This window comes from Sorex fumeus, unplaced genomic scaffold, assembly GCF_029834395.1.
Source record: "Sorex fumeus unplaced genomic scaffold, SorFum_2.1 ptg000032l, whole genome shotgun sequence".
Classification (NCBI taxonomy): Eukaryota; Metazoa; Chordata; class Mammalia; order Eulipotyphla; family Soricidae; genus Sorex; species Sorex fumeus.
The window spans coordinates 8,692,316-8,717,611 of NW_026606089.1; the positions used below are offsets into that span (position 1 = coordinate 8,692,316).

The 25,296-nt window shown below is 40.8% G+C and overlaps 1 pseudogene; it reads right to left on the reverse strand.

Annotated features, from left to right (window-relative positions):
• Nucleotides 1-24,902: 24,902 nt before the first annotated feature.
• LOC130025956 (uncharacterized) lies at nt 24,903-24,999 on the reverse strand (annotated as a pseudogene).
• Between the last annotated feature and the right edge of the window lie 297 nt (nt 25,000-25,296).

The window sequence follows — 25,296 nt, forward strand, 5'->3', positions numbered from 1 at the left end:
TTTGACCAGATGAAAACGGGGCTCTCAAAATCTCTGAAGACCTACCAGATCCCAGTCGACCTAGAACAATGCAAAGATCTGCAGGTAATGAACACCACTGACACCATCACTCTGAAGCAGGTGCATGAAAATTCAAGTGGCGCTAAGGGGACCTCCCATCCAACACGGAAGAACAAAAAGGAGGCTTCTGAACCTCTTGAGGGAGAACCCAAGGCCAAAACCCAGCCAAAAGTCCAAGAATGCTTGCTAGGGGGAGCGGGGATTGTTCGTAATGCTGCAGTCAGTGATAGGTGTCCTGTGACCACGGCCAAAACTAACAGCAAACCACAGAAAGCTGCATCCAGCAGGATCAGCAAGACCAAGAGCCATGGGCAGGAGAAGATAGAAAACACCCGAGTAAACTCTAAGAAAGCTAAGGAGTGTAAGCATCCAGGGAACAAGGTCAAGGCAGAAGAAAAGCCCACCATTGGCAAGATGAAACGCAAGAAAAGTCAACGTGAGCTTTGTCAAGAGGCCTTTAAAAAGCCCCGCAGCTGCCTAGGCATGCACATGCTGGAGTCTGTGCAAGTGTTTCATGCTCTGGGGAAGAAGAGTGATCCAAAACCTGGAATCTCTTCCTCCCAGGTCCTGGCTAGCTCCAAGAACCCCAAAGATGTCAAGCCATCCTCAGCTGTCAAGCCATGGCTAGGTGCTACCCGGGATGGAAAAGGCCTTGAGAAAACTCAGGTCAAAGCACAGAAACCAAGTAGCCCTGCTGAAAAACGCTTATCTCCACCCCAGTCTGAGCTGCCACCACCTGGGAAGGTCAAATTGGTACCTTTGCCGTTTCTGACCATGGAGAGGCCTCAAGCTCGACCTGTTCCTCGGAGACCACAGTGTGTGGCCTCACATCGTCCTGCTGCAACTCACCCTGCCAAGCCCGGCTCTACCAATGCAGCTCAGCCAACTGCTGCCAATTCTTCCCGGCCAACCACTGCATTTTTGCCTGGTCCTGCCAAACCTGCTCAGTCCATTTCAACCAACCCATCTCGACCAGGTTTGCTGAACCCTACTAGCCGGCCCTTTCCTCAGGATGCAGCTTCTAAACCTGCTCCCTACAAGACAACAGCTAGCACTTCTCTCCGGGGGGAGGCTCCTCCTGTCTCTGTGAACAAGCGGCAGTCTCCACCCAAAGGTCAGAGTCAGTTTCTCCTTCAAGACTTCCGTTTCCAACCGATTCCATGGAGAAAGCCCAATGTTCCCGAGCCAGTCGTGTCAAAGCCCATCACCAAAGAGCAGAGACCAGAGCGTGAGGCTATGAAAAGGAAGGCTCAGCAGGAGCGTGAGAATGCTGCCAAACACACCTCTTTGGGGAAAGTGCAGTTCTTTATTGAGAGAGAAAAAGAGATGGACATCTCTCTCTACTATGGCTACGTAATGTGAGTAGCTGGAATGGTAGGTTCCACTTGAGGTACCAGATGGTTGCCTTAGACAAACACAGAAATACCATACACAGTTGCTTTATTCTAATACATTTTTAACAAATTGAAGAGATGCATCGTAGTTAATTGGTTGTTAATAAAAGTTCTGAAGTTTGAGATGCTGTCAAATGTGGTTGTTTTGGGGAGGGGCTGGGGGTTGAAGTATGGCATGGGAAAGAATGGGAAGTTATAGAAAGGACAAAGGGGGAATAGACAAGACTCTGAGAAAGAGAAACTTGGTCCAGGGTTCTAAAGCCCATCAGAGGAGAAATTGCGTGGGCCTGATGAAGAGTGGGGTGGGGTCAGAGGAAGAGTATAGCTGACAGGGCATTTGCTCTGCAAGCAAGAAGGACCCAGTTCAATTCTTGCAATCCTTTAGGGTTCCCTGAGACCCACCAGATGTGAAACTTGAGCGCAGAGCCAGGAGTAAGACCAGAGCACAGTCAAGTATGCCCCACCCCTGGTGTCCTCCAAAAAAAAAAATATGGGAGAAATGACATGGTCTGGGGGTTTGGATTAAAAGAATAAATTTGGAATAGGCTAAAGAAGGCAAATGAGTCTAAGGTGACCAGAAGAAAAGTTAAATTTCTTTCATGGAGGCTGTGTCTATGCCTCATGGCCACCTTTGGAAAATAACCAAATTTGAGACACATGTCTAAAAGGTTTGGGTGGTCTATCCATAAATGATGGCTGGGGGATGCGACCACATAGACTGGGGAATGAACCTTCCAGAGGATTGGTCAGCGCCCTCAGAGACATTCAAGGATGACTCTTAACAGGGACCAAGCCAAGAGAACAGTTGCAGCATGAAGCCTGAAGATGAGCTCCTGGGAGATGCAGAGATAAGTCACCATGTCCTCGGGCCCTCTGTTCAGCACCCCTAGCTGCACCATTTCCCTTATTCCCAACAATATTCAGAGTCGCTATCACGGTGACCCTTTGCTAGCTAGTTTCAACAATGAGGTCCATTGCCTCTGTAAGTCTTTGGATTTGTAAACTCCCCACGGTGGTCAAGCCTGCTTTCAGGCAACGACATCTGGACATTTCTGTCGGGGGGAGCTCAAATTATATTACCTTGAGGGGCTGCTCTGTGGTGTTCCATGGTCCCGGGTGCCTGGAGCCTTCTCTAAACATCGCTGTTAACTGCAGCTCACCCCAGAACCAACGTTATCAGTGTCGTTGGGGCTGCTGTTGCGGGACGTACCGGACTAAGACATGCGCACTAGGTCACCACTCCCAAAGCGGTCGGTACCGCTTGACCTTGAGCCTGGAAGGTGGTGGCGGAAAGAGATGGTCCTAGGAGAGTTAATGGGGTGATGGATGGATGGCAGGGAAACCGGGAAGGGTAGGGACCTGGACAGCTGGTGATCAGCATGGGAGAGTTGGTGGATGTTTTTTAATTACGTTAACATATTTTTCGTAAATGATAAGCAAAACAAAAATACGAAAATAAGATAGGTTCCAAAGAACAGGTTACATATAAGACCGAGAGAGCTGAAAGGGCTGGCATTCCTTCTGGAGCTTTCAATCATACCATTTACTAAAGATGGTATTTTCACATCACTTAGCTGCGGAGAGGAATAGTGAGAAACAGAATGCAAACTGGATGACCACGGTTCATAAAAGCCAGGTGGAAGGTGTTCACATGGATCCCAAGTGCAAGTGGGTTAACAGGAACATATATTTCACTAAGTTTGCTTGGTACCAGTAACTACTTTGGTGGAAATGGAGCAACACGGATGCAGTTGCTGACAGACCTGAGACTAAACTGCTGACAAATTTTCCCAGGAAAGGGTAGTTGACTGGCTAGGAACAGAACAACTTGAAAAGTGTTTTGCTACCTTTCATGTATGGCTAGAGGAAAATGATCCCAGTAAACTCTCCAACCGAACAAGCTTCAACTCCCTTGAAGGAAAGTTGTATTCACTGAGGAAAAAATGCTGGGAGAACAGTCTGAAATGATGGGAAAAGAGACAATAAGTGCAAAAGGAAGGACTTGAAATTTGGCGAAAACAAAGCTTGAAACAACAAGATCTGGTGAGCACATGATTTACTGGGAATGGGTTCTGAGGAGGAAAAGAGCGATATCAGGGATGTGAACAAGGAACATCCAAGTGAAGGAAGACTTTTAGCTAGCTGATTACCCCATGGGCAACATGGTTGCAAGACTACCAGAACTTCCCAAGGAATTGACTTTAAGTTTCTTTCTTTTATATGGTCACTTACAACATGTATTCTTTGCCTTCTTCAACGACAATTTGGAGTGTTCGTTTCTTTCTCAATATTCTGTTCACTTGTGTAAGCATCTTTCACAACTGCTGGATAACACAAGTATTTGATCAGACTTATTTTGTACTATCATGTTTAGTTGAGATTACTGACAACTAGGTCTAAAGTGAAGTTTGTTTTGATTGGTAGAAGTAGAGTAGCGAGGACTAGGGATGGAATTAGAGATTATAGGGTACCACATTCAGTTCCTAATAAAACAAGTCAAGGACAGTGTCCCAAATAGACTCTTGAAAAAGACATCTATCTCTGTTTAATATGTAAATTCAGCATATTATATATTAAATTAAAAATGAATTAATATTCCTCTATTTGGTCTTTTAAAGACATTCAAGGTTGGTTCAGGAATCAAACACTGCCTATGAAATCATAACAACTTAATCATAAAAACCTGATTACTACTTCAGTTTCCAAGAATGTCAGTGCTAAGAATCATTTCCCTTGATCTCCCTAGTGCATATGATAGGCATATGAATACATCTGTGTGAATAAATAATTGGTATCAAATTTCCAGTCTCACCATACATGGTTGTGGGAATTGTGAAATAGTTTTATATATTTTCGTAATTTTGCAATAAGATCTCTGGGTGTGAATCCTTGAATCATAAATACCTTTTCGTATGCTCCAGCACCACCTCCTCCCACCTTAATTACTTTATATATGACCTCGTAAGGAGTCATTTGCTTTGTTCACTTTGTTTTAGTCCTTTTCTCTCTCTCTTGTCAAATGTGAGTTATCTGTTTCAAATCAAGGTGCATGTATTTGTTATGGCAGTTTTAATCTTTATGAGTGATTTAAAATTTCTTCATTTATTTTTTAATTGAATCACCATGAGATGGGCCATTGCAAAGCTATTTTGTGCAATTTAATGTTTAATCCTTTCAGTGAAGCCAAGTAAAATCTCTTACATGTGAAATTCGGAATTTCCATATTTCATGTGAATCAAAACTGATTGTTTTTGTGTGTTTTTTTAATTTTTTATTATTTTTTATTGATAGAAAAGGGATCACCAAATAATGGGTGTTGGGAGGATCCTCCCAGGATGGGAGATGCATGCTGAAAGTAGACTCTAGACCGAACATGACTGCCACTCAATGCCTCTTTTGGTATGTTTTTTAGATAATTCTTCCCCTCCTCTGTTTGCTTAGGACCAGGAATTTGCCTCTCCCCTCCCTGTTCTTTCAGGAAGCCAGAGAGACATCTTCCGGCAGGAAGAGCATGAAATTTACATAGAAGTGGTACTGCATGGACAGTATCATGTTAAGCGAAATGAGTCAGAAAGAGAGGGACAGACAGAGCAAGATTGCATTCACCCGGAGAACATAAAATAACAAAATAGGAGACGAACTCCCAAGAGTGGCCGAGATTAATGTCAGGAATTTTTCTTCATAGCTTGGAGACCAACCACACACGCTAGCAGAAAAGGCAGCTCAGATAGAGAATGGAGCACCAAATAAAGGGTGTTGGCAGGATCCTCCCAGGATGGGAGAGAGTGCTGAACATAGACTAGAGACCAAGCATGATTGTCACTCAATGCCTCTTTTGCAAACCACAACACCTAAAAGGAGAGAGAGAACAAAGGGGAATGCCCTCCCACAGAGTCAGCTTGGGATGAGGTGATGGGGGGTGGGAGGCATACTGGGATCCCTGGTGGTGGGAAATGGGCACTGGTGGAGGGATGGGTATTTGATCATTGTATAAATGAAACCCACACACAAAAATTCCTATGTCTACAACCGTACCTCATGGTGTCTCACTAATAAAAATTTAAAACTTAAAAATAAAAAAATTGGAACATAAAGTAAAAATACAACAAGAGAAAGATCTCACAATAGCAAAGAGGGCTATAGTACTCAAAACGTTGAGAAACAGGCACATTGGCAAGTATTTTTAAATACGCATCCAGGAGAGAATATAGCATTGTTCGTGAACAAATCTACTCTATGGATTCATCTCATCCTTGAAATGGAAAAGGACAATGTGCTACAGTTTCCAATTTGCAAATAAGATCTATACCATCTATTTTTTGCTATGTTTCTATGCTTTTCCGAGTATTATCCTGATTTTTAAATTTACTTTTAGGATTAAAATATATTTGCCTGCATCAAACTTTTTAATTAAATGTTTTATTAGAAATGACTTTTAATGATTAAGAATGTTTTATTCACATGTCATTTTCTAAAAGAAACATATAGGCCAAAGAGCTAGTGTAGCATGTAGAGGGTGTTTCCCTTGTATGCAGCTAACCTGAGTTCAATTCCCAGAACCCTGAGCTTGCTCCGGGTGATCTCTGGATACAGGGTCTGAAGTGAGCCTGGAGCACATCTGGGTGCACTCCCCTCCACACATACAAGGAAGAAAAGAAAAGAAAAACATATAACTGATTCTTGAGTAACATAGACGTTAAGGGTGCTAACTCCTCTATAACATTTGAAAACCCCCAAATTTAATAGATAGTCTGCTCTTGACCAAGAAGATGGTTTTCTAATAGTATTTAATTCCATTGTCTGCAATTAGTATTATGTGTGGCCTGTCAATCTGTAAATTTTGATACATTTAAAAACTTTTATGGATTTTATAATAGACTTTATAATACATTTGTATTTTAAGGTAGTAAGTGATAATTTATATTTCTATTTGTGTGGGGTATTTGGGCCGTAGTATGTGGTGCTCGGGACTTCAGACTCTGTGCTCAAGGGTCATTCCTGGTGGTGCCAGACATTAATTTGGGTTGACAGTGTGCATGGTAAGTGCTTGAACCCCTATACAAAGTCTGGGGTCCAACCAAATCAATTATCTGCATATATTTTATACATGCATGGCATACCTTTCCTTAGATTTTTTATATTTCTAGGATATATTGATCATCTTTAATTATTTCACATCCCTACCAATGTCCAAAAATTTTCAAAATACAATTATTGAAAAATATCATATAGAAGTCCAAATTTGTATTGTTCATGGGATAACTATATTACGAAGAAAGTAGAACCACAATAAACATGCAAGTAAAATGCAGGTACATTTCTTTGGAGTCTTTCAATTATGCATTTATATTAGTCTCTATACAAGTATGATTTTTAAATAATCAATTTCAATTACTATAAAATGTTTATTGAGACTTTATAATTGTAATGTTTTACTGATAAGATGACATTGATGTGAATATTTATATCTATTTGTGTACTTTTCTAATTGTTTACATAAGATTAATTCTTAACAGCTAACTTACTTGTGACCATATATGTAGCTCAGGACAAAAGAACTTGGCCTGCGTGTATGAAACTTTGGTTTCTGTTCTTCGCACTATAGAAACAAAAGCAAAACCATTAACTGTGGTTGGAAATAGGCCTCGGTGGTCAAATATTTGCCTCACATTTCTGAGGTTCTGGGTTTGATCCCTGAATTTCCATGTACACACACAAAAGCTAACTTAAAACAAAGTCTCACACTGGAGACATAACTGGGCCCGCTCAAGAAAATCGATGAACAATGGGAGGACAGTGACAGTGACAGTGACTTAATGAACATTCAACTGCTTTAAGCTATATATTGCCTAACTATTAAATGGATTTAATTCTCAATCAAAGAGCTTGAAAAGGTCTTTTTTCTAGCACCTCTGCTAGGGAAAGATAGCACCTGATTTTTCAATATTTGTAATTTGGGGGGACATTTTAATTTCTCATTTTAATTTGTGCTCTTTGTCTACTAGTGAGCTTGAAAATTGCTCTTGTATGGTACTACATGGAAAATATTATGCTATGGGAAATGAGTCAGAAAGAGAGGGACAGACATAGAAATACCGCATGCCGCTGTGTAACATAAAGTAACAAAACAAGAGACTAGCACCCAAGAACAGCTGTGTTAAATACCAGGTTGTTCACTCCATGGCTTAGAGGCCAGCTACACTGTTTAGGGGTAAAGGCAGCGCAGATAGAGAAGGTAGCACCCAATAAAGGGTGCTGGGAAGATCTGCCCAGGATGGGAGATGCCTGCTGAAAGTAGTCTATGGACCGAACAGGATTGCCACCCAATGTCTCTTCTGCAGACCACAGCACCCAAAAGGAGAGATAGAACAAAAGGGAGTGCCCCAACAAAGAGGCAGGGTGGGATGGGGGATGGGGCTGGTGGTGGGATGGCCACTCCATCACTGTATAACTGAAACCCAAGCGCAACAACCTGTAAGTCTACAACTGTACCTCATGGTATTTCACTACTAAAACAAAACAAAACAAAAATTAAAAAAAAGAAAATTGCTCTTGTGTTTACTAGTCATTTACACTTCTTTCAATAGAGATTATATGATCATGGTATATGCTTATTTTTTCTATTCAAGTGTAATAGCTCAATACTGATTTATTTCACAGCACTAATTTTTTAAAACCATTCATCCTTGGCCTATCATATTAATTGCCAGTATTTGTTGGTTTTGCTTGTTTTTTGATCACTTAATTTGGTTTTTGTCCTTTTCTTACAGATTGTAAAATTTTGATACAAATGAGCATATGTTTTTCTTTATCTTCTACAGTTTTAAACTGAGAACAACTGTTTGATTTGGACAAATAAGATACCTGTGCATTTACTATTTCTTCTCATTTTATTTACGTTTTAACACATCCCGATTCATCTACAACTTATCTTAGTAAGTGTTGTCATATTGAAAGAAACCACCAATTTTTTCAATCATAGCACTGTAGCACTGTCCTCCCGCGGTTCATCCATTTGCTCAAGCGGGAACCAATAACATCTTACAACAAATTGTGAGACTTGTTGCCACGGGCTTTGGCCTATCGAATACGTCATGGGTATCTTGCCAGGCTCTTGCTATGTGGACGAGATTCTCTGGGTAGCTTGCCGGGCAGAGGAATCAGAAACAGGGTTGGCCTCCTGCAAGGCAAATGCCCTACCCGCTGTGCTGTAAACGTTATTTAAAATATACTAGTAATACTAGATGTTGTTTCTTTAACAGTGAATATAAACGATTATTTCGTAATTTTCTTGATGTGTTAATGAAATAGCTAAGCTCTTGAGTATCATGGGAGTATTTTTCTAACACAAGTCTGATGAAGGTGAAACTGTTTTAACCGTCTTGTAGGATTCCATCTCCCTAGCCTGCTTCATTCTACCCCGCTCTCTATCCAATCCGGTCTTCTTCTTGGGATTCTGACCTCCTGATTGTCTAGCCTCTACCTTTCAACTGCCTACTTTATGACATCATTCTCCCACCAAACCAACCACCAACTGGTAGAATCTTGGAGGTCCCATGTATTTGTTTGTTAACAAATTTGAATCATCATGGCAAGTGACGAGTGAGCAATGACCAATCACCAGTGAGCAGTCGTCTGTACTGAACACTTGCGGTCTTCAGCCGCTTCAGTGTTCAGACGTACTCTCGTACCGTCCCCTCTTCTTGTCTACCTTTCATCGGTATTTCCTCTTCTCTGACCATGTCAGGTAAGGAATAATACTTTTCAAAGCTTTTCAGTAGATTTATCATCCCTGAACTTAGCAGTCAAGTAAAAACAGCACGTAGTAATGAAAGAAAGTGTTCAAGTAGAATTTTATATGCCTCATTTTAGCTTGACTTTGACATTTGCTGTGTGATTTCAGACATTGGCTTACTTTCTCTCACATACAAAGTGTTTTTCCTCATTGATTACATTATATTTTAGACATACTTAGGAGCTCAAATACATACACACACACACACACACACACACACACACACACACATATATATATATATATATGAGTGTTGATTCTCTGTGTTTCTTTTTTGCTTTTAATAGTGAATTTTACATGATATCCATTGAAAACAAGTAAATCAAAGACAGTATTTTTACAGAAACAGAAAATATAGATGCTGTGGAAAACTTTAAGTGTATACTAGTATGTGTTCACTCTCATGGTCTCTCCACTTGTATGTGTACTTCAGTATTTTAAATATAGTGATATTACAAAGTAATAATCATTGATCTTTGAGATTTCTATTTAAACCAGGTAATAAGAAAATATGGGGCATGAGGAAGGTGTGCATTGCTGAGCGGTAGGGAGGGCTTACCAAGCCCTCAACGGTAAGAAAGTTTGGGATCACTTTCATCAAACATTGACCAATTGAAACCAAGACGATATGAGGGAGAAATAAATAGGAAAGAAAGAACGAACGAACGAAAGAAAGAAAGAAAGGAAAGGAAGAAAGAATAGGGACGTCGATTATCAAGGAAGGGGAAAACGTTTGGACAGAATGTTGAAGAGAACCAAAGGTTTAAAATCAAAAAAGAAAGAATATATATTAAAAATGCTCAGATAAATACACTAAGAGCAAGTCAAAGCAATTTACTTCAATAAATGCCAGGACTAGAAAGGATACTATGCCTTGAATAGGGTTCCAGTAGGAAAAGCAGTTTATCAGAAAGCCATCCTTGCTGGCTTTTTTCCTGATTATCTCTTAGAACACGATACTTGGTACTAGACAATTTGGAGTAGAAACACGCTTCAGAAATGATGCTTCCCATAAATAGCTAATAGTGCTTATCTACGGCGGTGGAAGACACAGATTCTTCAATGTTTTAATTACGTTCTGGTTTTTAAGTACATGTACGCGCTGTCTGTTAAAATAAAAATAAATGGTATATTCTAACTTGAATCAGGAGATTTGATTCATTTGTGTGGTAAGTAGGTTCGAGGTTAAAGCTGCTTGTCATCTTCACAAATATTATTTCATGTGATTTTTTTCTTCCTAACCTGAGAGTATTTTGATAATAGTCAACTTCTGTTTTTAGATCCTAAGAGGAAATAGAAAAACCAAGTCTCACATGTCTAATTACACGTTTTTGTCATATTTGTGAATTATGAGTTTTCCTACATTAAAGATATTTTGTTGGATTTTGGTGCTCATTTATTAAACATTGAGAAGAACGTTTTCCTGGTTGATAGAGCTAATTCTAATCTAGGGGTTGATAGTAAATTTGCAATATTTTGTGATCACTTTTTAAATGGTCTTTTCTGTTTCTTGTGTGATCAAGTGAAATCCTCTGCTATGTTTAACACGTGTTGTTTGCTGGTTAATATTCAAAGGTACTCATGAGAATAATTTTTTTGTACTTTCGAAGTTTCTTTCTGTATTTTCCTCATTTAAAACATTTCTTGTCTATGAAATACAATCACGTTTATTCCTATTTTCTTTTTGTTATGTAATTACTGATAAATCCTTTCTCTTTAATGGACTGTTTAAGTGTGCACTCAAAAATCACCTTCTATTCCATTTTTTGGCTAGCAGTTTTTTTCTAAAATAGAATACTCTCTTCATATTGTATATGTGGAACAATTTATTAATACCCTTATTGTACTGTTCTATTTGGTTTTATTTGGGATCACATTCACTGTCATTCAGGGCCTACTCTTGGGTCTGCTCTCCATAACTTACTGTACTATGCTGCTTGCTGCAGAGCCCAGATTTCATTAATATCTATATAGTTCTTTTTCAGTTCTGCGATACATATTTTTCATGATGTTTTCTTTACCCTTCCTCCTATGTAAATCACATGAAATAGAAAAATCATATTCATGTATGCATTATTATTCTTAGAATTATTAGTAACTACATTGTAGAGAAACAACTTAAGACACAGAGTTTCAATAAAGTTTTCCTTCCAAAAACATTTCTTGGGAAAGACTCAAGCAGTCATTTTTGAAGTGGATCAAAAATGAGGGTAACCTTCAATGCATCAACAAGATTAAGTCGTATGTGAACCGTAAGTAACAGGTACTCATGGCACAAGTCAAATGGAAACCTGATGATTACAATGGTAATAGTTGCAAAGACCCCAAATGCCTTTCTTAACGTAAGGTACCTTCCTTCCGGTTTCTGGCCTTGTATTGATCAGGCAGGGTCCCGGCCAAAAGTCCACATGCTTTTAGTTGTGTAACCTGGAAATTCATAAGGGGCAGAGAGAGATAGTACTGGAGGGGATAAGGCACTTGCCTTGTACACAGCCAATCCAGTTGAATCTCTGTCACGGCATACACTCTCCCGAATGTTCTAAGGGGTCACTCCAGACTGCAGAGCCAGGAAGAATCCAAGATCCCTGTCAGTTTTTGGTCCAAACTCTATACCACCTACGTCCCGCTCAACAAAATTTATTGGAATATAGGAAATCTCTTTGCCATCTGAGGGCCTCAGGTTTCTTCTTGTCCCGAGAATATTTCCCATTCTCTTAGACTTCCTAGTTTGAAAAAGCTTCCATTCTAGGAAATAGCATAGGAGTCAATAGGAGAGCAAGCTAAGGAGAAACTATCTGTAAGAAAGAAATCCAGGTACAGACTCGATCACCTGGTTCTTCTACAGTTCTTGGTTCACTTTGGGAGCACGATACAAAACACACAAAGTGCCAAAAGGTTCCAGGCTTTGAATCACACCAAGTTGTTGGAATTTTGGAAACTCAGTTGACTGTTGGTACTAGAAGCATCTCGATGGCTTAATTTTAAGTTCAGATTGTTCCTCTCAGCGTTGAAGGAGATTATTAGTCTCACAGATTTCTTTCATCACCCTCTTGTTCCTTACAGAAAATTTTCAAAATCCATCTGTATTGGGAACTGCACATACTCTGCAGCTTTCCCTTCCCGTGGTGAACAATGCAGCTTCCCGAACAGGAAGTGTCTGCAACTACTCCAGAGTATCTGCTCCAGCTGGTAGTTCTGCTTGGCTCCTGCCCTCAGCCTCTGGCACCTCTTTCCAACCACTGATGGGTAGTGCTTATCTTTACCAACATTTCAGCACAACAATGCTGTCTGGAGTGTTTCACCAGTCATATATCCACCTCAGCTGCTTTCTACCCAAGTGTTTTGGAATGGGATATTGCAGGAAGTGCTGAAGAGAAGTCTTTCATGGGAGACTTTTCTGTGACTATCCTTGAACAAGACACCGCTGTCTCTTCCATGTCTATGGCAGCTCGCTATGAGAAAATCCTAGATATCAACAACACGGTGTCTGTGTTCCCATCACTTTCTGCCAGTCTTATTGAGAGAACACCATCTCTGGTTCCACATCAGAGTCAAAGCCTGTCACTTCCCTACCAGGAAGGAAGCAAGGTTATTACTATCATCAAGGCACTCTGGGAACACTTCTTTCCGGCCTGCAGTCCTATGACTCCATGACATACAGAGGGCAAAAGGGCTCTGCCCCCCAAACTTACAGCAACTCATCGCGAGAAATGGCTATGGTTCTCAAGGGGGTCCAGCCCCCAAATAACCAACCACCACCCACCTCCTCTGGAATCGACTTCTCTCTGTCTGCTCAACCCATCACAGAGTCGAGTTTTCAAGGTGAGTAAAACTAAGAGAAGGGAAACAAAATTTACAAATTGGGGTCAAAATCGAGGATAACTCTCCATAGTCAGGTGGTATTGAAGTGAAATACACCGAGATTATATCATTCATACTCCTATTCCATGATATGAACGTCCTATTATTTTTTCAAGAAATCGAATACATTGAGACTAGACTACTTTACAATGCTAAGCTCTGTATGGAACTTAGTGGTTTAAGAATATCTATTTTTATTTTATTTTTTTTAAAAAAGCTTTTGTTTGGAGCAGGTTGAATCTGGGTCATAGCCTGTACCGCTCAGGGATTACTCCTGGGTCTGTGCTAGGGATCACTCCTGAAGGTGCTTAGGAGATCATACGTGATACTAAAGATCAAACTGAGGTCAGCAGTGTGCAGGGCCAGTGCCTTACCAAATGGACTATCCTTCTGTTCCAAGTCTCTTATTTTTAAGTGCAGTTTACACTGAAACTCTTTCAAATACAAATAGAACCAAAAACAGCAGCACCACATGACAAACAGTAAGAACTGCAACATTTACCTCCACTTGTAGCACAGGGCCTTGTCCATTATCCTTAGAATAGCCAGTAACAATGCCTTGCCTATGGCTGGTAGGTGCACTGTTGTTGCACCACTACTTGTGTGGAGGGAATATCTCATTTCCCAGGGACTGATTTCTTCCTTGGTTCCTTCTTAGTGATGAATTTCCTGCGGTTGGAGACTTCCCTGCCATCGCAAGTTTCAGGTCCTACATTGGGTCTGACACAAATTTCAGAAATGCCCCCATCATGCAGTAGCAGGATTCAAAGACTTGAGAGGAATCCACCACCTGAGCTTCGGGAAGTTCCCATGATATCTGCAGCCCAAAGTAACCTGGCGCTGACCTCAACTCCAACTCAGGAACAAAAAGTTAAGAATTTTGACCAGATGAAAACGTGGCTCTCAAAATGTCTGAAGACCTACCAGATCCCAGTAGACCTAGAACAATGCAAAGATCTGCAGGTAATGAACACCACTGACACCATCACTCTGAAGCAGGTGCATGAAAATTCAAGTGGCGCTAAGGGGACCTCCCATCCAACACGGAAGAACAAAAATGAGGCTTCTGAACCTCTTGAGGGAGAACCCAAGGCCAAAATCCAGCCAAAAGTCCAAGAATGCTTGCTAGCGGGAGCGGGGATTGTTCGTAATGCTGCAGTCAGTAATAGGTGTCCTGTGAGCATAGCCAAAACTAACAGCAAACCACAGAAAGCTGCACCCAGCAGGTTCAGCAAGACAAAGAGCCACGGGCAGGAGAAGATAGAAAACACCAGAGTAAACTCTAATAAAGCTAAGCAGTGTAAGCATCCAGGGAATAAGGTCAAGGCAGAAGAAAAGCCCACCATTGGCAAGAATGGGAAGTTATAGAGAGGACAAAGGGGGAATAGACAAGACTCTGAGAAAGAGAAACTTGGTCCAGGGTTCTAAAGCCCATCAGAGGAGAAATTGCATGGGCCTGATGAAGAGTGGGGTAGGGTCAGAGGAAGAGTGTAGCTGACAGGGCATTTGCTCTGCAAGCAAGAAGGACCCAATTCAATTCTTGCAATCCTTTAAGGTCCCCAGAGACCCACCAGATGTGAAACGTGAGCCCAGAGCCCAGAGAAGACTTCTCCAGGGTCGAAAACATCATCACCTGTAGCGTGAGAGCATACAAAAAATAAGGTGTTCATTTTATGCCAAGTTAAAGCAAGTCAGACATGATCTTGGAAAGTTTGTCAAATGAGACCATGGATATAGGAAGACTAAGGTGCCAGCTGAATCTTAGAGGTAAAATATACAAAGGTCAACAAGTAGGAGGTACAGTGGCGACCAGGTCTACTAAGAAAAGCATTGTTTAAAAAAGAAAATGCAATGAAACATCAAATAAGACCTTTTGAAATGTTTAAGAACAGGGATATAACTCAGTGATAGAACATTTGCCTTCCATTGTATAATGATCTGCGTTTGATCCTTAGCACTGCAAAGAGCATTATTTTTAATTTTTAATTTCTTTCTTTCTTGCTTGCTTGTTTGCTGTTTTGTTTTTTGGGTCTCACCTGGCAAAGTATAGGGGTTATTTTTAGCTTTTAAGAAAAGATATAATTTTACATTTTTACCTGTGGTTTAAAAGGAAATCTAAAATATTTTAGAGTAAATATATGTGAAGAAGAATAAAAGTCACAGGAATTATTTAGTATACTTAATGATACAGCAGTCAGAATTTTGAGGTTAATTTTATGGATATTGCATAAATAATTTTTCTCCATTATGTGGGCTGTCTTTTTATCATGGTCACCAGTTTTTCTGAGTTGCAGAAATTTCTTAGTTTAATGTAGTATCATTTGTTTGTCTTCACTTCCTCTTCCTTGGTCAATGGTGTTTCATTCTAGAAGTTTCCCTTAGCTTTAATGTCAAGGAGGGATCTTCCCACATTTTTCTCCATATATCTTAAGAATTCAGGTATGATATTGAGGTCTTTAATTCATTTGATCTGACTTTGTTCCTGGCACTATAAATAGGTCTGACTTCATCTTTTTTGCATGTTGCTGTCCAGTTTGCCCAGCACCAGTTGCTAAAGAGACTTCCTTGCTCAACTTCATAGTTCTTGAGCCTTTATGAATGATTAGGTAATAATAATCTGAGGGTCAGCGTCAGGATATTTGACGACATTCCATTGATCTGAGCCCTGTTTTTATCTGAATACCATGCTTTTTTGATTACTACGACTTTGTCCTAGGATTTGAAGTTGGGGAAGGTGATCCCATCTTCTTTTTCCAAATATTGGTTTAGCTATTCATGGGAGTTTATTATTGTTTATGAATTTCAAGAATTTTTAATCTGTTTCTTTGAAAAATGTTATTGGTATACTTATATGAAGTGCATTGAATCTTAATAGCGCTTTGGGGTGTATTGCTATTTTGACAATGTTAATCCTCTCAATCCATGAGCATGGGATGTGATTCCATTTCCTCATATCCTCTTTTATTTCTTGAAGTGGTGTTTTGTAGGGTTTTTTTTTGGTATAGATCCTTAACCTACTTAGCTGTTTCTAATATACTTGATTTTCTGATGTATTATTGTGAATGGGATTGTTCTTCTCCTATCTCTTTTTTCTCTTTCATTATTAGTATACCGGAAAGCCATGGACTAATGGATATTGATTTAGCAATATGCTACTTTACTAAACAAATCTATTGTTCCCAGGAGCTTTTTTGTAGATTCTTTGAGATTTTCTAAGTATAGTATCATGTCATCTCCAAATAGTAAAAGCTTGAGTTTTTCCTTTTTTATCTGGATGCCCTTGATATCTTTTTCTTACCAAATCATATGGCAAGTACTTCAAGTACTATGTTGAATAGGAGTAGTGAGAGTGGGTAACTTGGTTTGTGCCTGATTGTATTCTGGGATTCTAGCTCATTGATTTCTGGCCCAAGCCTTTAATTGTTCCCCGTTGAGAATAATGCTTGCTGTGGGTTTGTGATAGTTTGCTTTGACTATATTGAGGAAAGTAATTTCAACTCCCATTTTGTTGAGAGTTTTTCATCATGAATGGGTGCTGGATCTCATCAAATGCTTTATCTACATCTATTGATATGATCATATGACTTTTATCTTTATTTTATTGAGATGGTGTATTCTGTTGATTGACTTGAGAATGTTAAGCCATCCTTGCATCCCCAAGATAAACCTACTTGGTCTTAGTGTGTGATCATTTGTTGAGTTTCTGGATTTTCTTTGCTGTTATTTTCTTAAAGATCTTTGCATCTGTATTTATCAAGGAAATATCTGTAATTATCTTTTTTTGTGGTTTCTCTGTCTGATCTGAGTATCAGGATGAACTTTGCCTCATAGAAACTGTTTGGTAGTATTTTTGTTTCTTCAATTTCCTGGAAAATCTTAAAAAATGTTGGCATCAGGTCCTCTTTAAAGGTTTGAAATATTTCATTAGTGAATCCATTTGGGCCTGGGCTCCTGTTTTAGGGGATGCTTTTTATTATCATTTCAATTTGCTTGATAGTGATAAAGGTAAAAGGTAAAGGCCCTCCCTTTGTTCATCGATTTGCTCGAGCGGGCCCAGTAACGTCTCCATTGGAGACTTTGTTGTTACTGTGTTTGGCATATCAAATACGTCACGGGGAGCTTGCCAGGCTCTGCCTTGTGGGAGAGATACTCTCTCGGTAGCTTGCCGGGCTCTCCGAGAGGGGCGGAGGAATCGATCTCGGGTCAGTCATGTTGGCTGCGTGCAAAGCAAACACCCTACCGCTATGCTATCGTATTCGAAATCTTCTTGGTTCAGCCTTGGGAGGTAATTGGAATCCAGTAATTTATCCATTTATTCAAGATTCTCTCATTTCCTGCTGTAAAGATTCTCAAAATAATCACTGATGATCCTCTGGATTTCTGTAGTTTCTATTATGATGTCCCCCTTTGCATTTCTGATTCGTTTATTAGGATTCGTTCTCTTTGTTTATTTGTGAGTCTTGCTTATGGTTTATTGATCTTATTTATTTTCTCAAAGAACCATGTCTTGCTTTTTGTTGGTCTTCTGAATTGTATTTTCGGATTCTAGCTCATTGATTTTTGCTCCAGGGTTTATTATTTCCTTCCTCCTGCCTAGCTTGGACTCCTTTAATTGGTCATTTTCCAAAATCTTGAACTGTAAGTTATTTTTGTAGGCCCTTTCTTTCTTCCTGATGAATTTCGCAGAGCTAAAAACGTTCCTCTTAACACTGCTTTTGCTGTGTCCCACAAGTTCTGGTAGCTCCTCATTCTCATTTGTTTCTGGAATCTTTTTATTTCCTCTTTGATTTCTATTCTAAGCCAATGGTTGTTCACTACTTCCCTCAAATAAAATATTTTCTTGCTGATTTTTTGTCTGTTTAATATATTGAGAAGTGAGAAAGTACTTTCAAATATCCATCTAGTATTGTGTTGCTATCAATGTTTTTCTTTAAGTCTATTAGAACTTGTTTTTACATATTTTGCTGGTCTGTCATTAGGAGCATATACATTGAGGAGGGTGAGTTTTTTCTGATGTACAGAAACCATGATCATTAAGAAATGACCTACACTGTCTCTTACAACCTTTAGCCTGAAGTCCATGTGGTCTGATACTAGTATGGCCACTCCAGATATTTGGAGGTGTTCTTTTCTCGAAGAATTGTTTCCCAGCCTTTGAATTTGAGCCCATGTTTTCTTTGATTATTCAGATGTGTTTCTTGCAGGCAGCAGAATGTTGGGTTCAGTTTTTTTTTTTTTTCCCCTTTATTTTATTTTATTTTTTTTAAAGTTGTAGATTTACAATTTTTTGTGCTTTGGTTTCAATTATACAATGATCAGATACCCATCCCTCCACCACTGCCCATTTTCCACCACCATGGATAATATCCCTCCCACCCCCATCCCCCCATCCCCCCGTCTCTGTGGCAGGGCAATCCCCTGTGTTCTCTCTCTCCTTTTGGGTGTTGTGGTCTGCAAAAGAGGCATTGAGTGGCAAACATATTCAGTCCATAGTCTACTTTCGACATGCATCTCCCCTCCTGGGAGGATCCTCCAAACATCCTTTATTTGGTGCTCCCTTCTCTATCTGAATAGCCCTTTCCTCTAGGATACCCGGCTGGCCTCTAAGTTATGGAGTAATCCTCCTGGTGCTGATCTCAGCTATTCTTGGGTATTAATCTCATACTTTGTTACTTTATATCCCCCAGATGAATGCAATCTTTCTATGTCTATCCCTCTCTTTCTGACTCATTTCGCTTAGCATGATACTTTCCATATTGTACCACTTGTATGTAAATTTCATGACTTCATCTTTTCTAAGAGCTACATAGTACTCCATTGTGTAGATGTACCAAAGTTTCTTTAACCAGTCATCTGTTCTTGGGCATTCAGGTTTCTTCCAGTTTCTGGCTATTGTAAAGAGTGCTGCAATGAACAAACAAGTGCAGATGTCACTTCGACTATACATTTTTGCCTCTCTGGGATATATTCCCAGGAGTGGTATTGCTGGGTCAAATGGGATCTCAATTTCTAATTTTTTGAGAATCGTCCATACTGTTTTCCAGAAGGGCTGAACCAGTGGACATTCCCACCAACAGTGAAGGAGTGTCCCTTTCTCGCCACATCCACGCCAGCATCGGTTGCTTTTGTTCTTTTGAATGTGGGCCAGTCTCTGAGGTGTGAGATGGTATCTCATTGTGGTTTTGATCTGCATCTCCCTGATGATTAATGATGTAGAGCATTTTCTCATGTGCTTTTTTGCCATTCGGATTTCTTCTTTGAGAAAGTTTCTGTTCATTTCATTGCCCCATTTTTGGATGGGGTTGGATGTTTTCTTCTTGTGGAGTTTAACCAGTAGTTTGTATATCCTGGATATCAACCCCTTGTCAGATGTGTATTCGGTGAATATCCTTTCCCATTCTGTAGACTGTCTTTGTATTTTGGTCACTGTTTCTTTGGAAGTGCAGAAGCTTCTTAGTTTAAGATAGTCCCATTTATCTATCTCTGTTTTCACTTGCTCAGACAGTGGCGTGGCATCTTTGAAGATACCATTAGCTTCAATGTCATGGAGGGTTTTGCCAACTTTGTCTTCAATGTACCTTATGGTTTCTGGTCTGATGTTGAGGTCTTTAATCCATTTTGATCTTACTTTTGTACATGGTGTTAGGCAGAGTTCTGAGCCTATTTTTTTGCATGTAGCCGTCCAGTGATGCCAACACAATTTATTAAAGAGGCTTTCCTTACTCCACTTCACATTACTTGCACCTTTATCAAAGATTAGATGAGCATATGATTGAGGAGAAATGTCAGTGTATTCAACCCTGTTCCATTGGTCTGCAGTTCTGCCTTTGTTCCAGTACCATGCTGTTTTAATTATTACTGCTTTGTAGTACAGTTTGAAGTTCGGGAGGTTGATTCCTCCCATTTTCTTTTTCCCAAGAATAGCTTTAGCTATTCGTGGGGGCTTATTGTTCCATATAAATTTCAAGAGTGTTTGCTCCATTTCTTTGAAGAATGTCATGGGTATCCTTATAGGGATTGCATTGAATTTATACAATGCTTTTGGTAGTATTGCCATTTTGACAATGTTAAGTCTCCCGACCCATGAGCAGGGGATATCTTTCCATTTCCTCATGTCCTCTTTTATTTCCTGAAGTAGCGTTTTGTAGTTTTCTTTGTACAGGTCCTTTACTTCCTTAGTTAAGCTGATTCCTAGGTACTTGATTTTCTGGGGCACAATTGTGAATGGGATTGTTTTTTTCATGTTGCTTTCTTCTCTCTCACTGTTTGCGTATAGGAAAGCCATGGACTTTTGGGTATTGATTTTATAACCTGCAACTTTACTATACGAGTCTATTGTTTCTAAGAGTTTTTTGGTGGAAGTTATTGGGTTCTCTAAGTAGAGTATCATATCATCTGTGAATAGTGAGAGCTTGATTTCTTCCTTTCCTACCTGAATGCCCTTAATATCTTTTTCCTGCCTAATCGCTATTGCAAGTACTTCCAGTACTATATTGAACAGCAGTGGAGAGAGTGGGCATCCCTGTCTCGTCCCTGATCTTAGAGGGAAGGCTCTCAGTTTTTCCCCATTGAGGATGATGCTTGCTGTAGGCTTGTGGTAGATGGCTTTAATTATGTTGAGGAAGGTCCCCTCTATACCCATTTTGGCTAGGGTTTTCATCATAAAGGGGTGCTGGATCTTATGAAATGCTTTCTCTGCATCTATTGATATGATCATATGCTTTTTATCTTTTCTTTTGTTGATATGGTGGATTATGTTGATTGATTTCCGAATGTTGAACCATCCTTGCATCCCTGGGATGAATCCTACTTGGTCATGGTGTATGATCTTTTTGATGAGTAGTTGGATTCTATTTGCTAGTAGTTTGTTGAGGATCTTTGCATCTGTGTTCATCAGGGATATCGGCCTGTAATTCTCTTTCTTTGTGGTATCTCTGTCTGCTTTTGGTATCAGTGTGATATTTGCTTCGTAGAAACTGTTTGGAAGTGTTTTTGATATTTCAATTTCGTGGAAAAGCTTAAAGAGTATTGGGAGTAAGTCCTCTTTAAAGATTTGGAAGAATTCACTAGTGAATCCATCCGGGCCAGGACTTTTGTGCTTGGGGAGACTTTTTATTACCATTTCAATTTCCTTGATGGTGATAGGTCTGTTCAGGTATTCCAGGTCTTCTTGGTTCAGCCTTGGGAGGCTGTAGGAGTCTAGGAATTTATCCATTTCCTCGAGGTTTTGATGTTCCGTGGCATAAAGCTTCTCAAAGTACTCCCTGAGGATCCTCTGAATTTCTGTGGTTTCTGTTGTAATGACCCCCTTTTCATTTCTGATTCGGTTTATTAGGGTTTTCTCTCTCCCTTTCTTTGTGAGTTTTGCTAGAGGCTTATCGATCTTGTTAATTTTCTCAAAGAACCAGCTCTTGGTTTCATTGATCTTTCGGATTGTTTTTTGGGTTTCCATCTCATTAATCTCTGCTCTGAGTTTTATTATTTCCTTTCTCCTGTTCGGGTTGTGCTCCTTTTTTTGGTCCTTCTCCAAGCTCTTAAGCTGTGAGGTTAGGTTACTTATGTGTGCTCGCTCCTCCTTCCTGAGGAATGCTTGTAGAGCTATAAACTTTCCTCTTAACACAGCCTTTGCTGTGTCCCATAAGTTTTGGTAACTCGTGTTCTCATTTTCATTCGTTTCTAGGAATCTTTTGATTTCCTCTTTGATTTCCTGTCTAATCCACTCGTTGTTCAATAGTGCACTGTTTAATTTCCAGGTGTTTGATTTAGTTTTCTGTTTTTGTGTGTGATTTACTTCTAATTTCAGCGCATTACGGTCTGAGAAGATTGTTGATACAATCTCTACCTTCTTAATTTTATGGAGGCATGTTTTGTGGCTCAGCATGTGGTCTATCTTGGAGAATGTTCCATGTACGCTTGAGAAGAATGTGTATTCAGCTTTTTGTGGATGAAGTGTCCTGTATATATCTACTAAGTCCCTTTCTTCCATTGTTTCCCTCAAATGAAGTATGTCCTTGCTAAGCTTGAGCCTGGTTGATCTATCAAGAGGTGACAAAGCAGTGTTGAAGTCTCCCACTAGTATTGTGTTGCTATTGATGTCTTTTTCCAAATCTATGAGTAGTTGTTTTAAGTACTTTGCTGGTCTCTCATTAGGTGCATATACATTTATTATTGTAAGTTCTTCCTGTTGTACAGATCCTCTGATCAATAAGTAATGGCCTTCACTGTCTCTTATGACCTTCCTCACTCTGAAATCAATGTGGTCTGATATAAGGATGGCTACCCCAGCTTTTTTATGGGAGCTGTTTGCCTGTAGGATTGTTTTCCAGCCTTTGACTCTGAGTCTGTGTTTGCTTTGACTATTGAGATGCGTTTCTTGCAGGCAGCAGAATGTTGGGTTCAATTTTCTAATCCATCCTGCCACTCTATGTCTTTTAATTGGTGCGTTTAGCCCATTGACATTGAGAGAGATTATTGTTATGGGATTTTGTCCCATTGTTATGTTAAAATTGGGTGTATTTGAGGGGCCTTTCTTGCCGTAAAGTAGCCCATTTAGTTGTTCTTGTAACCATGGTTTTGAGTCTATGAAGTTCCTGAGCTGTTGTTTGTCTGTGAAATTGTGTGTTGTTCCTTCTATTATGAATGAGAGTCTTGCTGGGAAAAGTATTTTGGGGGAGGCATTTATTTCATTGAGTTTTTTTACTATGTCCCACCACTGTTTTCGGGCCATGAGGGTTTCATCAGAAAAATCAGCTGTGAATTTTAAGGATGCTCCTTTGTAAGAGATTTCTTTCTTCGATCTTGCTGCTTTCAGAATTTTGTCTCTGTCTAAGGTTTTGGTCATTTTGATCAGAATGTGTCTTGGGGTATTTTTATTCGGATTTCTTCTAGCTGGTACCCTTCGGGCCTCCTGAATGTGGTCACAAGTTTTCTTCAGCTCTGGAAATGTTGTAGCAATGATGTCTTTGACAGTTTCTTCTTCATCGAGGTTTTCTTCCTGTCCCTCTGGGACTCCAATAATTCTTATGTTACCCCTCTTGGCTTCATCACGATCTTCTCTTGCCATCTGTTCCCGAATTGTGAGTCTCTTTTCCATTTTCTGCTCTTTTCGGGAGAGTCTCTGAACTTCATCTTCGAGCTCACTGATTCTGTTCTCAGCCGCTGTTACTCTGCTGCTGAGGCCTTCCACTGAGCTTTTCAATTCGCCTACGAGATTTTTCAGGTCTGACATTTCTGATTGCATTTTCCTCATTTCTGCCTTCAGATCCTCTTGTCTTCTATTGGCATTGCTTTCCATTGTTTCTTTTAATTCCCTAAGCATCCTAAGTAGCTCCCTTCTGAATTCCTTGTCAGAGAGGTTGTCTAACACTACAGTACTGTTGGTGTCATCTGGGCTAGACTCTTCAATATGAATGTTTGGTGGGCTTTTGCGTTGCTTTACCATTGTGAGAGGTGTGGTTTAGTCCTTCACGTTCAGTGTTACTATTCTGCTTGATATGCAGTGTGAGTTAAGATAGGCTTATGAGTTATTGGCAACTGTATTTCTAGTGGCTGAGCTAAAATAGAGAAGTTTCCATCTAAGAAGTTAGCTTATGGTTCCTATGGCATATGTAGTGGGAAAATATTTCGCGGCCGCGTCAGCGGCCGCGGCTCCGGAAAGAGTCCCTGGCAGTGGGCGAGGAGTTGGGAATGTCTCCTGTTTGGAATTGGAGCCGTTCAGCTTTGTTGCCCAGAGCTGGGCCTCTGTGCCCGTCCCACGCGCCTCAGGGGTTGAAAACCGGCTGTCTCGGGGCTGTTTCTAGCTGCGCGTGCCCAGAGAGGAACCCAGGCCCTTGGGGGCGGGCTGTACCTGTTGGAATTGGAGCCGTTCAGCTTTGTTGCCCAGAGCTGGGCCTCTGTGCCCGTCCCACGCGCCTCAGGGGTTGAATACCGGCTGTCTCGGGGCTGTTTCTAGCTGCGCGTGCCCAGAGAGGAACCCAGGCCCTTGGGGGCGGGCTGTACCTGTTGGAATTGGAGCCGTTCAGCTTTGTTGCCCAGAGCTGGGCCTCTGTGCCCGTCCCACGCGCCTCAGGGGTTGAAAACCGGCTGTCTCGGGGCTGTTTCTAGCTGCGCGTGCCCAGAGAGGAACCCAGGCCCTTGGGGGCGGGCTGTACCTGTTGGAATTGGAGCCGTTCAGCTTTGTTGCCCAGAGCTGGGCCTCTGTGCCCGTCCCACGCGCCTCAGGGGTTGAATACCGGCTGTCTCGGGGCTGTTTCTAGCTGCGCGTGCCCAGAGAGGAACCCAGGCCCTTGGGGGCGGGCTGTACCTGTTGGAATTGGAGCCGTTCAGCTTTGTTGCCCAGAGCTGGGCCTCTGTGCCCGTCCCACGCGCCTCAGGGGTTGAAAACCGGCTGTCTCGGGGCTGTTTCTAGCTGCGCGTGCCCAGAGAGGAACCCAGGCCCTTGGGGGCGGGCTGTACCTGTTGGAATTGGAGCCGTTCAGCTTTGTTGCCCAGAGCTGGGCCTCTGTGCCCGTCCCACGCGGCTCAGGGGTTGAATACCGGCTGTCTCGGGGCTGTTTCTAGCTGCGCGTGCCCAGAGAGGAACCCAGGCCCTTGGGGGCGGGCTGTACCTGTTGGAATAGGGGTTCAGTTTTCTAATTCATCCTGCCATCCTCTGCCTCTGAATTGCTGCATTTAGTCCATTGACATTGAGAGAGATCATTGTGATGGGGATTTATGCTAACTTTATGTCGAAATTTGGAGTACTTGTGGGGCTTGTCTTAGATTAATGTAGCCCTGTTAATTCTTCTTGCAACAAAAATGTGGAACACTTTACAAGTTTGCATGTCATCTCTGTTCAAGGACCATGCTAATCTCTGTATCATTTCAATTTTAGTACATGTGTTGCCAAACTGAGTATAAGAGTTGTATTTTTTCCCTATTTTTCTCTTCTGATTTCTTTGAGTGTTGTCCTTACTCACTCCTATGGCAGACGGTGATTCCTAATCAAGGTAGGTATTTCAAAGCAGCTTGAAGCTATAGATTTAGAACCTTAATTTCCCAGAAGAAAAAGTATGGTTTTTACCATATTCTCTTTTTCCATACCCAGGGCATCAGCTTTGCAAATTATTTCTTTTGGAATATGGTGAATCAGTCTTGTTTAATGCCCTTCCCTGAAACCTTCATTAAGACCATTAAAATAGAGCCTTT